Raw genomic sequence first — 19,906 nt, 5'->3', positions numbered from 1 at the left:
GGTACCAAAACAGACAGACAGACCAATGGAACAGAATAGAGAACCCAGAAATAAACCCAGACACCTATGGTCAATTAATCGTCAACACCAGGAGGCAAGAACATAAAATGGAAAAAAGACAGTCTTTTCAGCAAGAATTGCTGGGAAACCTGGACAGCTGCATGCACATCAGTGAAACTAGAACACACCCTCACACCATGCACAAAAATAAACTCAAAATGGCTGAAAGACTTGAATATAAGACAAGACACCATCAAACTCCTGGAAGAGAACATAGGCAAAACATTCTCTGATATCCACCTTACAAATGTTTTCTCAAGTCAGTCTCCCAAAGCAACAGAAATAAAAGCAAAAATAAACCAATGGGACCTCATCAAAGGCACAAGCTTTTGCACAGCAAAGGAAACCAAAAATAAAACAAAAAGACAGCTTGCAGAATGGGAGAAAATAGTTTCAAATGATGCAACTGACAAGGGCTTAATGTCTGAATGATACAAGCGACTTAGACAACTCAACAGCAAAAAAGCCAACAACCCAATGGAAAAGTGGGCAAGAGACCTGAATAGACATTTCTCCAAAGAAGATGCACAGATGGCCAACAAACACATGAAAAAATGCTCAACACCCCTGATCATTAGAGAAATGCAAATCAAAACTACCACGAGATACCACCTCTCACCAGTCAGAATGGCCATCCTTAATAAGTCCACAGATAACAAATGCTGGAGAGGGCGTGGAGAAAAGGGAACCCTCCTGCACTGTTGGTGGGAATATAAGCTGGTACAGCCACTATGGAGAACAGTATGGAGGTACCTCAGAAATCTATACATAGAACTACCATATGACCCATAAATCCCACTCTTGGGCATATACCCAGACAAAACTCTCCTTAAAAAAGACACATGCACCCGCATGTTCATTGCAGCACTGTTCACAATAGCCAAGACATGGAAACAACCCAAATGTCCACTGATAGATGATTGGATGAGGAAGATGTGGTATATACACACAATGGCATACTACTCAACCATAAAAAAGAACAAAATAATGCCATTTGCAGCAACACGGATGGAACTAGAAACTCTCATACTGAGTGAAGGAAGTCAGAAAGAGAAAGACAAATACCATATGAGATCACTTATATCTGGAATCTAATATACGGCACAAATGAATCTTTCCACAGAAAAGAAAATCACGGACTTGGAAAATAGACTTGCGGTTGCCAAGGGGGAGGGGGAGGGAGTGGGATGGATGGGGAGCTTGAGGTTAATAGATACAAACCATTGCCTTTGGAAAGGATTAGCAAGGAGATCCTGCTGTGTAGCACTGGGAACTATGTCTAGTCACTTATGATGGAGCATGATAATGTGAGAAAAAAGAATGTGTACATGGATGTGTAACTGGGTCACCATGCTGTACAGTAGAAAAAAAATGTATGGGGGAAATAACTATTAAAAATAATAAAATAGATTTCCTCTTTATCTTTAGTTTTCAGCAGTTTGAATATGATATGTATAGGTGTTCTGGGATGATTTGGGTGGGAGGAGTTTATTATTTTTTTTTTTGTTTTTATGGCCGCACCTGTGGCATATGAAAGTTCCCAGGTTAGGGGTAGAAACTGAGCTGCCACTGCTGCCTAGACCACAGTCACACAACGTCAGATCATAGCTGCACATCTGTGACCTACAACTCAGCTTGTGGCAACACCAGATCCTTAACCAACCGGGCAAAGCCAGGGAAGGAAGCTATATCCTCACGGACACTATGTTGGTTTCTTAACCTGCTGGGCCACAGTGGGAACTCCTGACAGGAGTATTTTTTCTGTTTGCAGTTCTTTGAGATTTTTGGATACCTGCTAGATATTTTTTATCATTTTTTAAAAAATTCTCTATCATGATCTTTTCAAATATTTATTCCACTCTATTTTTTCTCTCTTCTTCTTTTGAGATTCCAGTTATACACAGGTTCAACTGGGCATAGCTGGACTAGGAATATCTTTGAAAAGTTTCCAGGATAGGAAACCTATGCCTAAAAATATTTTATCAAATTTATAAAGGAGGAGGAGAAGGAACACTGAAGTGACTTTGTTACAATGGCACTTTTCTCATTAAAGAAATGATCTTTTAGGAAGTGGGGATCCTCCTTGGCCCACTGGCTGGAAATAGCCTGTGTTTTCACTGAGTAAAACATAGTATTCTTACTAAGCTACAGACAGGAGGAAGAGATTAAACATCCCAGGCCATCTATGTTTGTCTCCTTTTATACTATACGTCATTTTTACAACTTAGAGAACATATGTATAGAGAACATATGTCTTAGAGAACATTCCATATAGTTACTATGGAATTACTTCATTATTTTTTCCAGGCTTCATTGTGTGCTCTTGAATAGATATAAACTAATTTATCTAATCTTTACTGATGGGCATTTAGAATGTTTTTAACTTATTGCTGGCACATCAAATGGCTCAACATTTTTGAACCTGTATATTTGGTATGCATAAGCAAGAAGAATTAGGAGCTTTTGTTGCCACTGTTTTAATTTTTCTTTTTTTTAGATCTAAGTGGTACCTGACTGAACCCATCATGTTAGTTAATTCACAGCAGGGCATAACTACTGTCCACATAAAATCTCTTTAATTTTAAAAAATATTATTATTGTTCATTTATTACCTTCTTCATTGCCATTATTCTCACAACAGGCATCCACTCTCTTGAATATAATGTGTATTCTTTCTATCCACCTTTCATTGTTCATTTCCATTATATGTACAGTTCCAAGCATTTAATATTGTTGGAGCTATATATTATACTTCAAATCCATTATTTTTCTTTTCTTTTTTTTTTTTTTTGCACATTGTATTTTTGGAGTCGTTCTACATTGCTCTATGTATATCCAGCTCATTTATTCTGACCACTGCATAGAAATCAAACTTATGTTAACAATAGGAAAATTCTTGGCAGCAGGAAGGCTGGATCAAAGAGAATATGCTTTAACAATTTGGAAAGATCATGCTAAGTTATCTTCAAAATGGTCTTACTGTTAACAGTTCAAGAGGATTTCTGTCTGCTTACATCCTTCATTTCTTTCTTTTTTTTTTTTCTTTTTAGGGCTGCACCCGTGGCATATGGAGATTCCCAGGTTGGGGGTCGAATCGGGGCTTTAGCTGCTGGCCTACACCACAGCCACAGCAGTGCGAGATATGAGCCATGTCTGTGACCTACACCACAGCTCGTGGCAACAGAGGATCCTTAACCCCTCAGTGAGGCCAGGGATCGAACCTCATCCTCATGGATGCTAGTCAGATTAGTTTCCGCTGAGCCACGAGGGGAACTCCCCTACATCCTTTTCAACAAGAGGAATTATCAAATGTTTTAGTATTTGCTGAGTTCCCTGGTGGCTCAGTGGGTTAAAGATCCAGCATTGTCACTACTGTGGCTCAAGTCATTGCTATGGTGCAGGTTCGATCCCTGACCTAGGAACTTCTGCATGGTCCCAGCATGGCCAAAAAAAAAATTAAATAGTTTAGGAGTTTCCACTGGGGCTCAGCAGGCTAAGAATCTGGCATTGTCTCTGTGGTGGCACAGGTTTGATTCCCAGTCTGGCGAAGTGGGTTAAGGATTGGGTGTTGCCACAGCTGTGGCATAGGTCTCATTTATGGCTTGGATTGGATCCCTGGCTGGGGAACTTCCATATGTTGTGGGTGCCATCATAAACAAAAATAAATAAATGCCTTAGTATATGCTAATTTTCTGAATGAAAATGATACTTTGTTGTCTTTTCAGTTTGCATTTACACAACTATCACTATACATGGGCACATGTTTCTACTCTTACCAGTCACTCATTCCTTTTTTATTATAAATCTCTTGTTCCAACACACAGCCTTCCACTGTCCTCAGCTTGGCGGGGGTGGGGGTGGGGTTGTAGTTTTTTTTTTTTTTTTTCCAGAATTTCACACTTGAAACTTGAGTGATGATGAAATTTGAGGTCAACAATGAATATCAGTGATTTATCTATTTTAGAAAGGTTGCAAGGATACTGGGCAAATTAAAAGCTTATATGCATCATGGTTCCTGGGGCCAATAAAATTATTGTCTGGGTGACTGTGTTGTAGAATTGGAAAGCACGGGCATGAAATTAAGTTAACCAATACGTTTGACCAAAGGCCACTGAGGGCCCATTTTAGTTAAATTGTGATGTGGGCTGGCAGCTCCTCATTGTTTCAAAACTCCCACACATGCCCACTTCCTGAATGGTCTTGGAGCTTTGTGGAGAATGAGATGCAAGACATGTCAAGACATATCGGGTACATTAGAAGGATTTCTCGCAGCTTCTCCAACCTCCCTCTCCTGCCAGACTTCTCCCCTTCTGTGGAGACAGAGCACCTTCCCCCTAGAACAAGCCTCGGGCTTCCTGCCCTTTTGTCAGCTTTTGTTGATGAGTCCTAATGTTCCATTCAGGCTCCACCTCCATCACTGACAACTTGGCATTTGCCTGATGTGTCATCTTCAAGAGTCCTTAAGACGGGCAAGGGAGGTGAGAGAGAGGGCAATGGGGAGGAGAAGGCTGACAAAGGGCGTGCCCGCCAGCGTCACACAGCATCTGTCAGGGAGAGATTGAATCAGACCCCGGTCCTGGATGGGAGCTGATGTTCTGTCCTGTTGGTCTCTTGGCAGAGCCAGATCTAGCTTCACTCCGAGGGCCAACACTGGAGCCAACAGTGGTCTGCTCAACCTCAGTCGCCATGGTTAGTGTAAGCAGGGAACAGGCTGACTATTACATGGAGAGCCTTTGTTCTGCTGAGGACCTGGATGGGATTGGCTGTGCAAGTCTGGGGTGGAGCTGGGAACTCTGGAGGTAGAAAAGAGGTCATGTGTCTGGGGCCTTCTTGGGAGAAGGAAAGAAAAAAATACTTTGTAGGCCATGGCTGGATACAGTCTTTGTAGAAGAGGATATGTATTGGGATTTGAGGTGGGCAGTTGTGTGCCAGGTGAGGTAACCCTTCTCCATTCCTTATTAAATCCTCAGTAAAGTCACACACTCAGGAATGTGTGTGTGTATGGAGGCTGTTCGAGGAACACTAAGGGTTGTCGTAATGGTCATAGCGGCATGTTTGGGAGTCAGCGCACCTATGATGTGCCAGGAACTATGCCTATCATGGATAATCGCACGCAATCGCCACAACAACATTCTCATATTTTTACCCTCCATTTGCTTCATGATCATACTTTTATATTACGATGTTATTAGTCTTGCAATAGCGCCAACAAATTGTTGTGTTCTCTGCTTCAGCCAGGAATAATTTATTTCACAAAGAACAGTAACCTATCCAAATGCTCTAAGAGAAGGGGGCTTCTTAGGAGGTTACAAGGGAGAACATGAAAAACAAAAGCAGGACATTGGGTTGGGGGTCCTGGGAAGTGGAAAGGAACTGGGCCATGCCCCTCCTTTCTTTCTCTCCATTCTCAGCCTCTACTGCTTCTCTGTTATCTGTTTCTGCTCCAGCCTTTCTCTGAAGATGAATTTCCAGCTATCCACCTTCCAACTTGCTCCTTGCTAAAAACAGATCCTAAGTCCCAGACTGTCAACTGCAGGCTTATCAATGTCTCTCTGGAGATTTTGAGTCTCTCGTTCCAGTTCTAATAGGAGAGAATGTGATTGGCTTATCAAGAGTCAGGTGGCTACCTCTCATCTAATCATCTGTAGCCAGAAGTAGGTCCCTTGGGATGGCATAGTTCCAGGAGGAGCTAAGGGGACGCCCCTGTGATATGTCTGCTGCAATGCCCTCTGACAGAGGGGAGCCAGAGGTTCAGAGACAGAAATGTTTTTAGAACAATTGAGGGGGTTTTTTTGGCCGCACCTGTGTTCCCCAGAAGTTCCCCAGCCAGGGATCAAACCCTCACCACAGCAGCAACACAAGCCACAGCAGTGACAACGCCAGATCCTTAACCTGTTGTACCACCAGGGAGCTCCCAAGATGGAAATGTTTTGACTCCAAAGAAGAGGTAATAGAGTAACTAATCAAGGACTCTGACCGGATAGACCAGGGGTAAAGATCTGGTTGGGGATGCTTTATGTTTATTATCTAGCTGTCTCCTACTGCACTTTTGGGTGATTGGTCTTGGATGATGCAATGGATATTACTTGTTTAGAAATTAATAATCCTAGAATTTTAAATGAGGAAGGATTACTTATCAGGGGTCTTTGGTTTACAAGTAACTGAACTCAGCTCAAAATGGGTTCAACCTAAAAGTTCATGTATCTGAAAACCCCAGGGGTCCTCTAACGCCATCCTACTCTGAGGCCTCAAAACGGGTCATCCGAACCTAGTTTCATTCATTTCGTGGCTATTTCTTTAACTTCTTTCTGCCTATAATATTTCTTTCATGGCCATTTACCCTCTGCCTAGATTCACCTTCCCCTTCTGGCTGGAAAATTCCTAGTCATCCTTCAAAACTCAGTCCAAAACGTTACTCACCACTCTATGTATTTGCTGACTGGCCATCTGGCTCCAAGCAAAACTCACTGCTCTTTTGTCAGGGTCCCCAAAGCCATTTATTCATGTTCTAGCACAAGACTCACTGTCATTAGTGTTGTTGTGTATGGGATGTATGTGTTTTAATAACATGCGTGAGGAGAAGGTAGGGCTCTCCAAATCTGTACTTTTCCTATTTATCCTGGTCACATGGTTCAGTCACATTTTCCACCCCCCTTTAAGTTAAGTGGGGCCATGTAACTGCCAGCCATTTTCAGAGCTTCACCCCTCACCAAACGCCTCCTGCAAAATCCTCTGTAATCAGGTGTAGATGCTCTGGATGAGCTCTCCAAGGCCCTGGAAGATGTTGGAGCCACTCTATGGAAAGATACTGAATCCCTGAATGACAGCATGGAGCAGAGCACCCCTGGCTCTCAGCCTACACTGAAGTATATGGTGAATGAGAAAGAAACTTGCATTCTATCAAAACCCTCTATATCATTACCTATTATTGCATAGCAAGCCATCTCAAAGCTTAGTGGGTTAAGACAACAGCTATTTTTAATTGCACACAATTCAGCCTACGGGTTGGGCTTAGCTGGGCATTTCCTCCACCAGTCTTGTAGCTGGTTACTCATGCAACCAACATGTTCAGCTGGTGGGTTGGCTGGAGGCTGGGTTCAGCTAGGGTACTAGGATGCCTGGCCTCTCTCTCTCTCTTTCTCATCAGGACCCCTTCCTTTTCTCACTATCAGGACCTCTCCCTCTTCCCCATGGCCTCTCCTGTGGTCCTCCATTTGTCTCTCCAACAGCATAGCCAGACTTCTTCTCTGGAGCTCAGGGTGGCCAAAAATGGGAAAGTGAAACCTGCCAGACCTTCCTAAGGCTTAGGCTTGGAATGGAACTAGCATCACCTCCACTGTGTTCTCTATATTAGGGCAAGTCACAGAGTCAGCCCAATTTGTGGAGAGATGGCTATACCAAGTGTGCATAGTAAAAGATATAGTTTACCGGGGGCCATAGGTATGACAGACCACTATAGCCACTGAAACAAAGGGCTTGTTTGTTACAGCAACTACTTGCACTCACAAATCAATGCCAACAGGTCACTGTTTGTCAAAGTGTCAGTCTCTTACTGCCTTTACAATTTTTGCATTTTCTGGGTACCATCGTTAATATTATTTACTTACTGTTTCTTTAAACAACGAACTTGAAAAATAAATTCATTGAAAAATAAAATTTTGTATTACTACTGTGACTACAGGGCTGAAAGTGCAATTCCACTTTTCTTCAGTTCTCAATAGCATAAGTACACAACCATTTTTAAAATTCATCAATATAGGAATTCCCACAACAAGATCAGTGGCGTACCTGCAGCACCAAGGACTCAGCTTCAATTCCAGGACCAGCACAGTAGGTTAAAGGATCTAGCATTGCTGCAGCTGCTGCTGTGTAGTTCAAAACTGTGCTTCGGATCTCATCCTTGGCCTAGGAGCTACAGGGTGGTCAAAAAAGAAAAAAAAATCATCAATACATCCCCTCATGTTACCTTGAAATCATCAGGGTTGGGTCCATCCCCTAGGTTAAGAGGTTACAGAGATGCCCAGGGAATTTGGTTGAAATGAACTTTATGGAATTGAAACCTGCCTTCTGGGAGTTCTCCTGTGGTGAAGCGGATTCAGGATCTGGGATGTCACTGAAGCTGCTTGAGTCACTGCTGTGGTGCAAGTTCAGTCCCTGGCCTGGGAACGTCCACATGCCTCAGATATGGCCAAAAAATGAAATGCAACAAAAGAAACCTGCTTCCCTATAATTTTTACCCATTAGATTCTACCTAAACCCAATCTGATTTCTTAATCTGCCCTTGGGTATTTGAAGAATTCTCAAGGAGATGCTCCGAATATTCCAGCTCCTTCAACATATCCATTTTCTTTGAAGTAGTCTACTACCACTGAGTGGAAAATTAACCCAGCCAAATACATGAACCAACTGAAAATACCAAAGACGAGACTGAAACTCTGTTTATCTGCCCTGTGGGTTGGTTGAGATCCTAGGAGCAAAGCAGCAGGTGGGCAGACCCAGGCCTTTTCTCAGAGGTGATGGCAGCCAGTGAGTTCCTCTCAAAACTGGCTCTGTTTCCATAACAACCACCACAGTGATGATGCTACCTCTCCTTGTCTCATGTCCTCAGGGCTTGGAGACACCACTCCAGAATTCACATCCCTACAGAGATCTGATTCCAGTGGTTCCCACTCTGTGGAGCTGCTCAGACAAGATGGTCACACGTTTGCTTATAGATCTCCGTTTCTTTCTCCCTCTGCCTCTCTCATTTCTTTTCACCACTGAGGCACTACCTTTCCCTGACCCCCCTCCTGAGTGTTCAAAATATATTTACTTACTATGGTTTTCTTGTGGGTGAAGTGGTCTATGCCTCTCTTAATACTGCAAGGGGGGGAACAGCTCGATTGGAAGTTTCTAGAAAGGAGACTGCTGGACATTAAGGAGTTGGGTTATTTTCTAAGTAGAAGGGCATTATCAAATAGTTATAGATCTGCCTCTGTTTCTGATTCCAGCAGGAACCTAATTTGATTTCTAAACACTATTTCAGAGATCTTGGAAGACTGGCTGGGGAAGGGGTAAAGAAAGTCACCCCCCAACACAAAATATCTCATTCTTGGGGTCCTGTGGTCATGACTCTATGAAGCAATTGATGCCCAAATAAGAAGGTCTCATTCTTTTTTTTTTTTTTTTTTTTCCTTTTGGCTGCCCCAGCAGCATATGGAAGTTCCTGGGCCAGGGATCGAATCTGAGCCAGAGCTGTGACCTATGCTGCAGCTGGAGCAACCCTGGACTTCTAACCTTCTGGTCTGGGCTGGGGATTGAACTGACACCTCCACCTTGTACTGACAAGCCAGATCATTAACCCACTGTGCCACAGTGGGAACTCCAAGAGGGCCTCATTTTTTAAGGGGTGCTGCTTATAGGTATGCCCCTGTGGGGACCAGACCTCAACTGAAGCCCAGCTGGTCCCCTAACTGCATGAACCAGGTAGACATGGGGCAAGTCCTGGCCCCACTGCTCATGGGTATGTGGCTCTGGGCAAGTGGCTTCTTCTCCTGGGATCTCACAACAACTGGGTAAAGCTGACTTGGGCTGTCATGTGCCTTGAGGGCTGAAATGGGTTCTCCAAGTTTATTTGGCTTACCAAATCTTCCACTCTTGGTATAAATGCAGATTCCTGGGCCCGATGCCCTTTTGATTCCATGATGGCAGGGTGAATCTGCATGTTAAAGAACACCTGGCATCGGGAAATGGGGGTGTCAGGCCAGATTGGGAGAAATTCCAGTCTAATATATGGCTTGTCCACGGAGGCTCTAAACGCACCCACTGTAGGTGTTCTGTCCCCCAACAAGTCTTACTCACTCTCACTCACATCTATTGTGTGGTGGGCTGTGGAATAAAGAAATAAGGGAGGAAAAGGCACCTTCTCAGCTCACAAAGAAGTCTGGCTGGAGGAAGCCTCACTGGCAGGTCTGTGCTCTGCTGGCGCCCCCTAGCGGTAACATGCTGAACCACCGGCACATCCCTCTGGGAATCTCTGATTCTGGCTTGATTCACTTGAAGAATCATTAATGGCCAGGAGGTCACCTGAGATTAGTAGGAAGTGGAAACAGATTTTGATCAGTGCCACCTCTTGATGCAGGTGGCTGGGTGAGATGGAAAGTTCGGAAACCCTGGAGACAAAGAGATTTGGGTTCAAACATTTCTTCGTCTCATCTGTTTGAACAGACCATTAACTTCAGAGCCTTATTTTTTTTTGATCTACCAAATGGACACAATGGAGGACCTCTGGGAGGTCTTTTTTTCTTGGCCGTGCCCGTGGCATGCAGAAGTTCCCGGGGCCAGGGATCGAACCTGAGCCACAGCAGTGACAATGCCAGATCCTTAACCCACTGAGCTACCAGGGAACTCCCAGCCCTGGGAGGTCTTGAACTTATTCTCTACTCTCCCCTCCTTGGTCCTGTGTTTTTGTCCCTTCTTCCTCCCTCCACTGTTTAAGACCTGTCTTCGTCCCGGGAGCCTTTAGGTAGAGAATAGTCCTTGGTGAAAGCAATGACCAGTCTTCCCTCAAACAGAATCTGGTCCCTTCGTAGCCCCAACCAGGCCTCCATGAGGCTCCCTGACCTTGTCTTGGTGGTGGAGGAGGCACCCCAGTCCCTGCAGCCCTGTTATTTACCATCCTTATGCTCCCCCTCCTCCCTCCAGCCCATGCAGTGTCTTCCGTAGTCTGGGGAGCTGGAAATTTTGATTGCCAAGTGTGCATCACAATTGTTCTGCTTTATATCATCACTGGCTTTTGAACTTAAAAGACAGAAATGCGTGACTTTTTTTCCCTCTGATCCCACAAGGACCGCCACCTCCCAAGGCAGTGGGTAACTCTCAGGAAGCACAGCCCTCAGGGTACAAGTGAGACATGTCCCAAGAGCAGAGATAAGTAAAAGCACATCAGCTGGTGTTTGAAGTCTCGTGGCACACAGGCTGATAAAAATGCCACCCCAGTCCCTGCAGCCCTGTCATTTACCAGGTGCTCGGAGGGCGAGTGAGATCTCACAAGGAAAGCGGCTGGCGCAGGATGGGCACTCTTTCTTTTTCTTTCAAAAGAGCTCATTTGGCACACATTTTGGTTTTTACTGAAAAAGGAAGTTTCTTTTGCTTCTTTTTCTTTCAGTCAACACAGAGAGGCATAGCCGACAATGTGGCCTTTAGCAAAGTGTAACTGCTATTTAGGGAGACTCTGCAATGGGCCAGGCGCTCTTCTAGGAGTAGGGGAAACAGTGAGAAAATACATCCCGGGGTCACGGAGCTTGCTATCCAGACAGGCTGCGCACAGATGCACAAATAAGCACCTAAGAGGTCAGGTGCCGAGGATGCTCTGAGGAACAGCCAAGGCGGGACCGAGCCAGGTGGGAGGGAGGGAGGGACAGCCTCTCTGATAAGAGGGTGTGTGATGGGTTCCACTGTGGCACAATAGGATCGGTGGTGTCTCTGGAGCACAGGTTGGACGCCCAGCCCGGCACAGTGGGTTAAGGATCCCATGTTACCAAACCCACAGCTGTTCCCTGACCCCAGAACTCCATCTGCCACCCCAGTCAAAAAAGGAGAAAAAAAGATGACATGTGAGCCGAGGTCTGTGTGGAGTGAGGGGCTGAGCCCTGAGGACATCTGGGCAGGAATGGTCCAGCTCTTTGCCATCCTGGAGCCCAACTTCCAGCTTGGCTACTGATGATGGGTGGCTTGGTTCATTTGGGTTCTGGTCACCACCTGGCAAGGAACCCAGCCATGGGCCAAACACTCTGCTAGGTCCCAGCAGTGATGCTGGCTTTCCATCCCCTTGTCTGCAGAAGAGGTCAAGGGCATTGGAAACCTCATGGAGTGAAACCAGATGGGCAGGGTACCTCACCCCTCTGGGTTTTCCATGGCCAGCTCCTTTGCATCCTGCAGATCTCAGCCCAGAGGTCACCTCCCCAGAGACAAGGGAGTCACAGCCAACCCAGCTGCACCCTCTACCACATGACCTGTTTGGTTTAAATTACTCGCACAATGATGTGGAGAGGAAGAGAAGAGTTTTGCAATAAGCAGAAGTGATCCAAGGTGGGGCTAGACCAAGACAGTACAGGGTATTGGAGTTGAAGATAAAGTTATGGAGGACACACAATTAGTGGGACCTCATGGCTGAGCTGATCCATTAAGCCAGAGGGGCCCAGGTTGATTTCAGGGATGTGGCTTGGGGACAAGTAGTATTATTGACCAGGATGGGCACCAGAGAGAAGGAGCTGGTCTGTAGGAAAGACTATTGTATCTGGAAAGAGATATCCAAAGGCTGGTGGCATGGGTCTGGACTTCAGACACAAGTCCAGGTCGGGGAAGGGTGGACTTAGGAGTCATTAGAGAGGGTTTGGGGAGCTGCAGGAGTCTATAACGGAAAGTCTACAGATGAGGGAAGCTTGGAGAGCGTGAGTGTCTGGAAGGAAAAATAGCCCCGTCTGACATCACGTGCCACTTGCTGGAGTGTAAATATTCCCACCCCGTAACTGATTGTAAGCTACTAATGAAGTCAGAGCTGGGCAGTGATGCCTACCATGACTCTTGTAAACTGGAATGAGCCAGCTGGACACACAGCAGTGGTCACACCTCCAAATGCGGTAAAGTCTGTCACCTGCTGGTAGTCTATTTTTCTCCACACCTAACAAGTGAATTGTGCATGTCTCCTCTGCCATATCAGTAAACAGATGGGGATTGTTTTGCCTGCGTAAATACACAATTCCTCCTCCTCCTCCTTTTTTATTTCCTCCTCGTCCTCCTTCTCCTTCTCAGCGGCCCCAGGCAGGCCCTGCTGGATCTGCAGAAATCCTTGCACCACCTTCCAGGGACAGCTCTTGCCCACGGCCCTGCGTGCTGAACTTATGGAGTTTCCAGGCGGCTCTGACTCAATTTCACATTCTCTCTCCTACCTTCCCCAGTACAAGGGAAAGTACTTTTTGTTTTCATGTTGCTGAGGAAAAGGGTGAAGCTCTTAACACAATTTTAAAGTCATAGCAGTGCGGGATGATTCAAGTCATCCCTAGAATTTTGCCTCGTCTGATCAAATCATGTCAACTTCAGGGCAGTCCTTTTTGCTGGGCTTTTCATTGTCACTCTGTCAAGCCTCCCTGTCTCCTTTGCTCTTCTCTTACTGTCAGAGTTATCATGTCTCAGACACCCGCGTGGGCTTCAGCTGCTGTCATGGGGTGCAAGGCATCAGTAAAGCTCAGTAAATGGGGGTGACGGGAAGGGTGAGGAAGCTGGGGCAGGATATGGGGAGATGGGGGAGCAACTGGGGGTGTAGCTCATCAGGGGAGAGGAGCTTCCATTCTTCCCCATTAAAGGCTATGAAGCAGAGCAGAAGGAAAACGGACTTGGGCATATTCTTGTCAAGTGAAGCTGGACATGTGATGAGTCACACAAGTAGGCAGTAGCTGGGGTTCTGGTCGGGGGGCAGCACTGAGGCCGGGATCTGAGAGGGGCTAGGATCAAGGAGAGCTGAAGCTGTGGGTGTTCCTTCTGGGTGACCCAAATGACCAGGCTGTGGGTGTGGGGAGGGAGTGGGACCCAGCCCCCAGGAGAGTACACTTTTTAATGTTTGTTCTTGGAAACAATCAAAGCAGCCCCTGGGGCAGAGTGAGGGCTCAAAATGGTAAGGCTAGCATTTTTCAAATGCCTTGTTTCTGTTTTTTATTTACCAAGGTTAAATATGCTATGTGTACTAATACTAAACAAACAAACAAACAAAAAAAACAAAAACAAAGAAGGAAACAGGATTTACCTTCAATCCCAAAGACAAAGAGAAGAATACCACTTAGACCTTTTTTCTTTTTTGGCTTTTTAGGGCAGCATCCACAGCACATGGAGGTTCCTAGGCTAGGGGTCGAATCAGAGCTGTAGTTGCCAGCCTACACCACAGCCACAGCCACACCACCAGATCCAAGCTGCATCTTCGACCTATACCACAGTTCATGGCAATGCTGGATCCTTAACCCACTGAGCGAGGCCAGGGATCAAACCTGAGTCCTTGTAAATACTAGTAGCATTCACTACTGCAGAGCCCCAATGGGAACTCCCGCTTAGGCTTTTTATTCAATGTACTTGTGTTTTGTTTTGTTTGTTTTTTAATACATCTTTGATGACATATTATGTCTACAGTTGTCGCTCCTAATTTTTATGCTGAATATTAGGTCAATAAACACTTGCCCAGGTCATTACAAAGTTGTTTTAAAAAATGTTTTTACAGGGAGTTCCCGTCGTGGCTCAGTGGTTAACGAATCTGACTGGGAAACATGAGGTTGCAGGTTCGATCCCTGGCCTTGCTCAGTGGGTTGGGGATCCAGCGTTGCCATGAGCTGTGGTGTGGGTCAAAGACGCAGCTCGGATCCCGAGTTGCTGTGGCTCTGGCGTAGGCCAGCAGGTACAGCTCTGATTGGACCCCTAGCCTGGGAACCTCCATATGCCAAGGGTGCGGCCCAAAAAAAGACAAAAAAATAAATGAACCTACAAACCTTCAATCTAAAGCTCATGAAGAAATCTCATGCTAAGAAAGACACCAAACCTGACCATGGGAATGTAAATTTGCTTTGGAAACTACTATTTACATGAAAGTCTAAAAAGGACTTTAAAATAAGAATGTACAGACTATTCAGAAAAGTAAAAGTGCAAGAAATTAAGAAATAACAAATGAATATGAAAAGGAAGCAATGATAATCTCTGGAATAAAAATAATAACGCAGGACAATGGGGACCTGCTATACAGCACAAGGAACTCTACCCAATATTCTGTGATAATCTAGATGGAAAAAGAATCAAAAGAATGGATGTGTGTATACATGTATAACTGAATCCTTTTGTTGCACAGCAGAAATTAGCAAAACATTGTAAATCAACTATACCTCAATAAAACTTTAAAAAATGAAAAAAACCTATTTCCTTTGCATACGAGGAGCTATGTGGGCTTTTCAATTTCCTTGGTGTGCTCATGTAAGGACATAGAGCAAATAATAATAATAATAATAATAAGGCAGGAAACAGAGTGTTTTGAATTGGAAATGGGTACTGAGGGATACAACTAGGTCATAGCACAGAAAACAGAGAGTTTAAAAAATAAGTCAGGAGCTCCCACTGTGGTGCAGTGTGTTAAAGATCTGGTGTTGCTGCAGCTGTGGTGTAGCTATGTCTCGGATTTGATCCCTGGTCTGGAAACCTCCATATGCCGTGGGTGTGGCCAAGAAAGAAAGGAAGGAAGGAAGGAAGGAAGGAAAGAAAGAAAAGAAATCAAAGCCAGTAGGAAGGAGACCTGAGGGTAGGTGGAAGGACCCTAACATTTGTCCTGTGAGTGGAGGGAATGGAAGAGAAGCAATGTTTGAAGATCGGCTTATTGGGAACATTCCAGAAAAGTGAGATATGGGTTCTTTTATGAAAAGACCACTTAGAATCCTGAAAAGGAGAACCAAAAATAAATGTGTTCACCCACACTGTAATGAGACTGTAAGCTAAAAGAGAACATATAGAGTCATCAGAGGGGAAAAAACCAGATGACTTTTAAAAGCAATTACTTATAATAGCAATTTTTTTTTCTGTTGGCAGACTTCTCATTGGTAATGGTGTACTTTCTAACTGATGTTTTTAAATATAACCCAGCTTAATTTTTATATTAAACTTAATTAAAATTCACGAATGAGGACAAAATAAAGATACTTCTTAACACATAGAAAAATAAGTGAGTTTACCACCAAAAGACCTGCATTTAAAATTTTTTTTTGTCTTTTTTAGGATCGTACCAGCCGCATATGGAGGTTCCCAGGCCAGGAGTCGAATCAGAGCTATAGGCACCAGCCTGTGCCAGAGCCAGAGCAACGTGGGATCTGAGCTGCATCTGCGACTTACACCACAGCTCACGGCAACACCAGATTCTTAACCCACTGATCGAGGCCAGGGATCGAACCTGAGTGCTCATGGATGCTAGTCGGATTCATTAACCACTGAGCCATGATGGGAACTCCCCGAGACCCATATTAAAAGAATCATCAAAGGATGCATTTCAGCAAAAAGAAAGTGAGCTCAGAGAGGATCAGGGAAGGTACAGTGTTGAGAACAGACATGGATAAAATACCTACACGGATGCACGTCAAGATGATGATACTAAGTGAAGTAAGTCAGACAGAGGAAGACATCATATAAGATGACTACTATGTGTAAACTAATAAAAAAATGACATGGGGAGTTCCTGCTGTGGTGCAGTGGAAACGAATTAGACTAGTATCCACGAGGATGTGGGTTCTATCCCTGGCCTCGCTCAGTGGGTCAGGGATCCAGCATTGCCGTGAGCTGTGGTGTAGGTCACAGACGCAGCTTGGATCTGGCATCGCTGTGGCTGTGGCGTAGGCCAGCAGCTGTAACTCCAACTGATCCCTAGCCTGGGAACCTCCATATGCTGCAGGTGCAACCTTTAAAAAAAAAAGGCAAAACAAACAAACAAACAAAAAACCTTATTCACAAAACAGAAACAGACTCAAAGATTTTGAAATAAAACTTATGATTACCAAAGGGAAACGCAGTGCGGGAATGAACTAGGAGGCTGGAATGAACACATACACACCAGCATGTATAAAATAAATAACAAGGAACTACTGTCTAGCACAGGGAAATCTACTCAGTACTGTGTAATGACCTACTTGGGAGAAGAATCTGAAAAGGCACGGATGTATGTGTATGTGTAACTGATACACTTTGCCATGCACCTGCAGCGAATACAACATTGTAAATCAACTGTACGTCAATAAAATTAAAAAATAAGCATTAATGTCAAAATCATTTTTAATGAGTTTTTTAAAGGGTAAGACAAAATAAAGATGCACTCTGATGCACAGAAAATAAGTGAGTTTACCACCAAGAGACCTGTGTCAAAAAATTAACAAAGGATGCATTTCAGCAAGAAGCTCAAGAGAAGGTGGGAAGGAACAGGGTTGAGAACAGACCTGGATAAAATACCCTGGCAAAGTGAATTAGCCACTGATGTCAAAATAATTTCTAATGTTTTTTTTTTTTTAAAAAAGGGTAAAACTAAAACTCTAAATGAAAATAAAGTGTGTCTGTGTGTGCGCACACCAGGCACATGTGTGCACTCAGGTGTGTACATGCGTGTGCTATGTAACCCCTGCCAGGTATTGTGCCAGTGGTTTATCTGTTACCTCCTCTCCTTCAAAGCCACCTTTCATTGCCCTGCTTGTGATACTGGCGTTTTTCACCCTTGCTGCCTGTCGTGACATGACATTCCGTCAGTAGAAAGAACTGGAAGGACACTGGAAGAACGAGAGGCTCTGCTTTTGGCAAGTGTTCCCAGAGGGTGGCACGTCCCATGGCAGCTTCCCTGTCACTCCAGAGCAGAGGGTGAGTTCCCTGAGCACCCCGCCCCCGCCCAGCAGATTCCCAGGAGGTTCTGCAGGTGTGGCTGGCAGCGAACGTTTCTGTCCTCCACGGAACCCAGCTGTGCCCTCTCCAGGGGTCTGGATGCATCCCTGCAGAATGGAACCTCTTCCAGCTGTGACTTCCCTAGGTGCTGCATCTCGGCCCCGGAGAGGCTGCTCTCTGTGACTCAGACAGTCTTTTAGAGTTTCTCTTTACCTCCTTGTAGACAACCTCTTGTTACTTCAAGAAAGCCCCCAATACTTCCCTCCCCTTGGTCTAAGGTGCAGCCCCCACTGTATGACTGTCAAGCCGCCTCTTTCACCTGATTCTCGCCTTTCACCCAGTCTCATCTCATCTCCTGCCGTCCCTCCCACCCACATACTGTGTGATCATAATGAATGTCCCTCCTATGTCGGAAACACTATGCTTTTTCATGATTCTGTGCCTGTGCCATGCTGTGGCATCTATTTTTTTTTTTTTTTTTTTTGTCTTTTTAGGCATATGGAGGTTCCCAGGCTAGGGGTTGAATCGGAGCTGTAGCCGCCAGCTTACGCCACAGCCACAGCAATGAGGGATCCGAACTGCATCTGAGACCCACCCCACAGCTCTCGGCAACACAGGGTCCTTAACCCACTGAGCGAAGCCAGGGATCAAACCCGAGTCTTCATGGATCCTAGTTGGGTTCATTAACCGCTGAGCCACAACGGGAACTCCTGTGCCATCCATCTAGTCTTTTTTTTTTTTTTTTTTTTTCCTTTGTCTTTTTTGGCTGCCCCAGCAGCATATGGAGTTCCCAGGCCCCGGATCAGAACCAAGCCACAGTTTTGACCTATGCCACAGCTGCAGCAATGCCAGATCCTTAACACACTGTGCAGGGCAGGCTGGAGACAGAACCTGCGTCCAGGGGCTGCAGAGACACCGCTGATCCCGTTGCACCACAGCGGGAACTCTTGTGCCATCTACACTCAATACCATTTCCCCTCGTCCTCCTGGTAAGCCAACCTTAAGACGATGCCTCCTCCTCTCTGAATCCTTCCCCAGCCCCCCAGTGGAGGTAGCTACCCTCCCCCCCTGTACAGCCTCACAGTCCTCTGCACAGCCCCCGTCTAAAAGTTTGTATGAGTATAGACAGTGAGTGTCTGAGAGTCCCCCTAGATCTGAGCTCTTTGAAGGAAGAGACCTTGCTGAAATTACACAGCCAAAGTTGTGCATTAGGAGTTCCTGTTGTGGCTCAGCAGGTTAAGAACCTGCCACAGTCTCCTTGAGAATGCAGGTTCAATCCCTGGCTTCGCTCCACAGATAAAGATTCCAGCATTGCTGCAAGCTGCCACATAGGTCACGGATGTGGCTCAGTTCTGGCATTGTTGTGGCTGTGGCATAGGCCTGCAGCTGCAGCTCCCATTGGACCCCTAGCCTGGGAACCTCCATGTGCCCCAGGCGCGGCTGTAAAAAGAAAAAATAAATTAAATAAATAAATAAATAAATAAATTTATGTATTAGACCTACTGTTCATTCAGCACCAGGCACAGATTACATCTAACCTTGTCAGCAACCCATTTCTCTTCTACAAATGAGGAAATCAAGGCTCTGGGAGGTTTAGTAACTTGCTAAGGCCACACAGCTGGAACATAGTAGAGCTAAAATGAAAAAAAAAAAAACTACTTTTGTCTGATTTCAAATTCATACTGTTCTGGGCTGCCTCTGTGTCTTATTCATCTCTGGGTCCCCAGAGTCTGGTTCACAGCCAAGTACATAGTAGACCCTAATAAATATTTGATGAATGGATGAAAGAATAAATGAATGCACGAGCGAGTGTACAAGCCCAGGAACCATGGGAGGCAGAAGGCATCTTTGGCGGAATAGGTACAAGAAGGAACATGTTTATAACTTGTGTGGGGAGAGGAGATAACTTAATTGCACATTTTTTCTACTTTGCATCCTAATGGGTTTACAAGAAAAGGCATCTGGGCAGGAAAACAGCGTATCCTCCACATTTCATTACTGATTAAAATGATTTACAATGTAATATGAGTGACTTCAAATAAGCAAACCTAGCAAATGCAAGAAATAGCCAAAAATGGAATGTAGAAATGGAGGTAAGATAAATTGGATCTGAAATATTTAGGTCTCATAAATGAGAAATCAAAAACTGAGGTTTCTGGCTTTGGCTTTGTTCGGCAAGCAAGTGACAAAGGCAAAAACACACAAAAATAAAAACATGATGCCTGGATCCTTAAAGTAGATGGGGTGTTTCAAAGGTCTTTTGATCCAGAGATCTCAAGGTATTTAGAAAATTCTTTTACCTTTTGCTGAACTGATGCCAACAAAAGGAGATGCATCATCTGGTTAGCAGGATGAGGAGCTTCAGATATCAGTGATGGGAGCTGAGGCTGATAAGAGTACTTGTTGTCTCTAAAACGACGAGGGAGCCCCT

At 44.9% G+C, this 19,906-nt stretch overlaps 1 protein-coding gene across 1 annotated transcript in view; it reads right to left on the bottom strand.

Annotated features, from left to right (window-relative positions):
• DRD1 (dopamine receptor D1) overlaps positions 1-19,906 on the bottom strand; it is a 600,123-nt gene that overhangs the window by 131,740 nt on the left and 448,477 nt on the right. The window contains exon 7 of the mRNA XM_085001471.1: positions 7,849-7,972. The gene's annotated coding sequence lies outside the window, so the exon portion shown is untranslated. The remainder of the gene's footprint in view (positions 1-7,848; positions 7,973-19,906) is intronic.

Source organism: Sus scrofa, chromosome 16, assembly GCF_054392235.1.
Source record: "Sus scrofa isolate SSC_HxYL_T2T_F1_AM1 chromosome 16, Sscrofa_HxYL_maternal_Yorkshire_Landrace_v2.0, whole genome shotgun sequence".
Classification (NCBI taxonomy): Eukaryota; Metazoa; Chordata; class Mammalia; order Artiodactyla; family Suidae; genus Sus; species Sus scrofa.
Note: the sequence above shows the minus strand (reverse complement) of the source record. Positions and strands in the feature narration are given on the sequence as shown.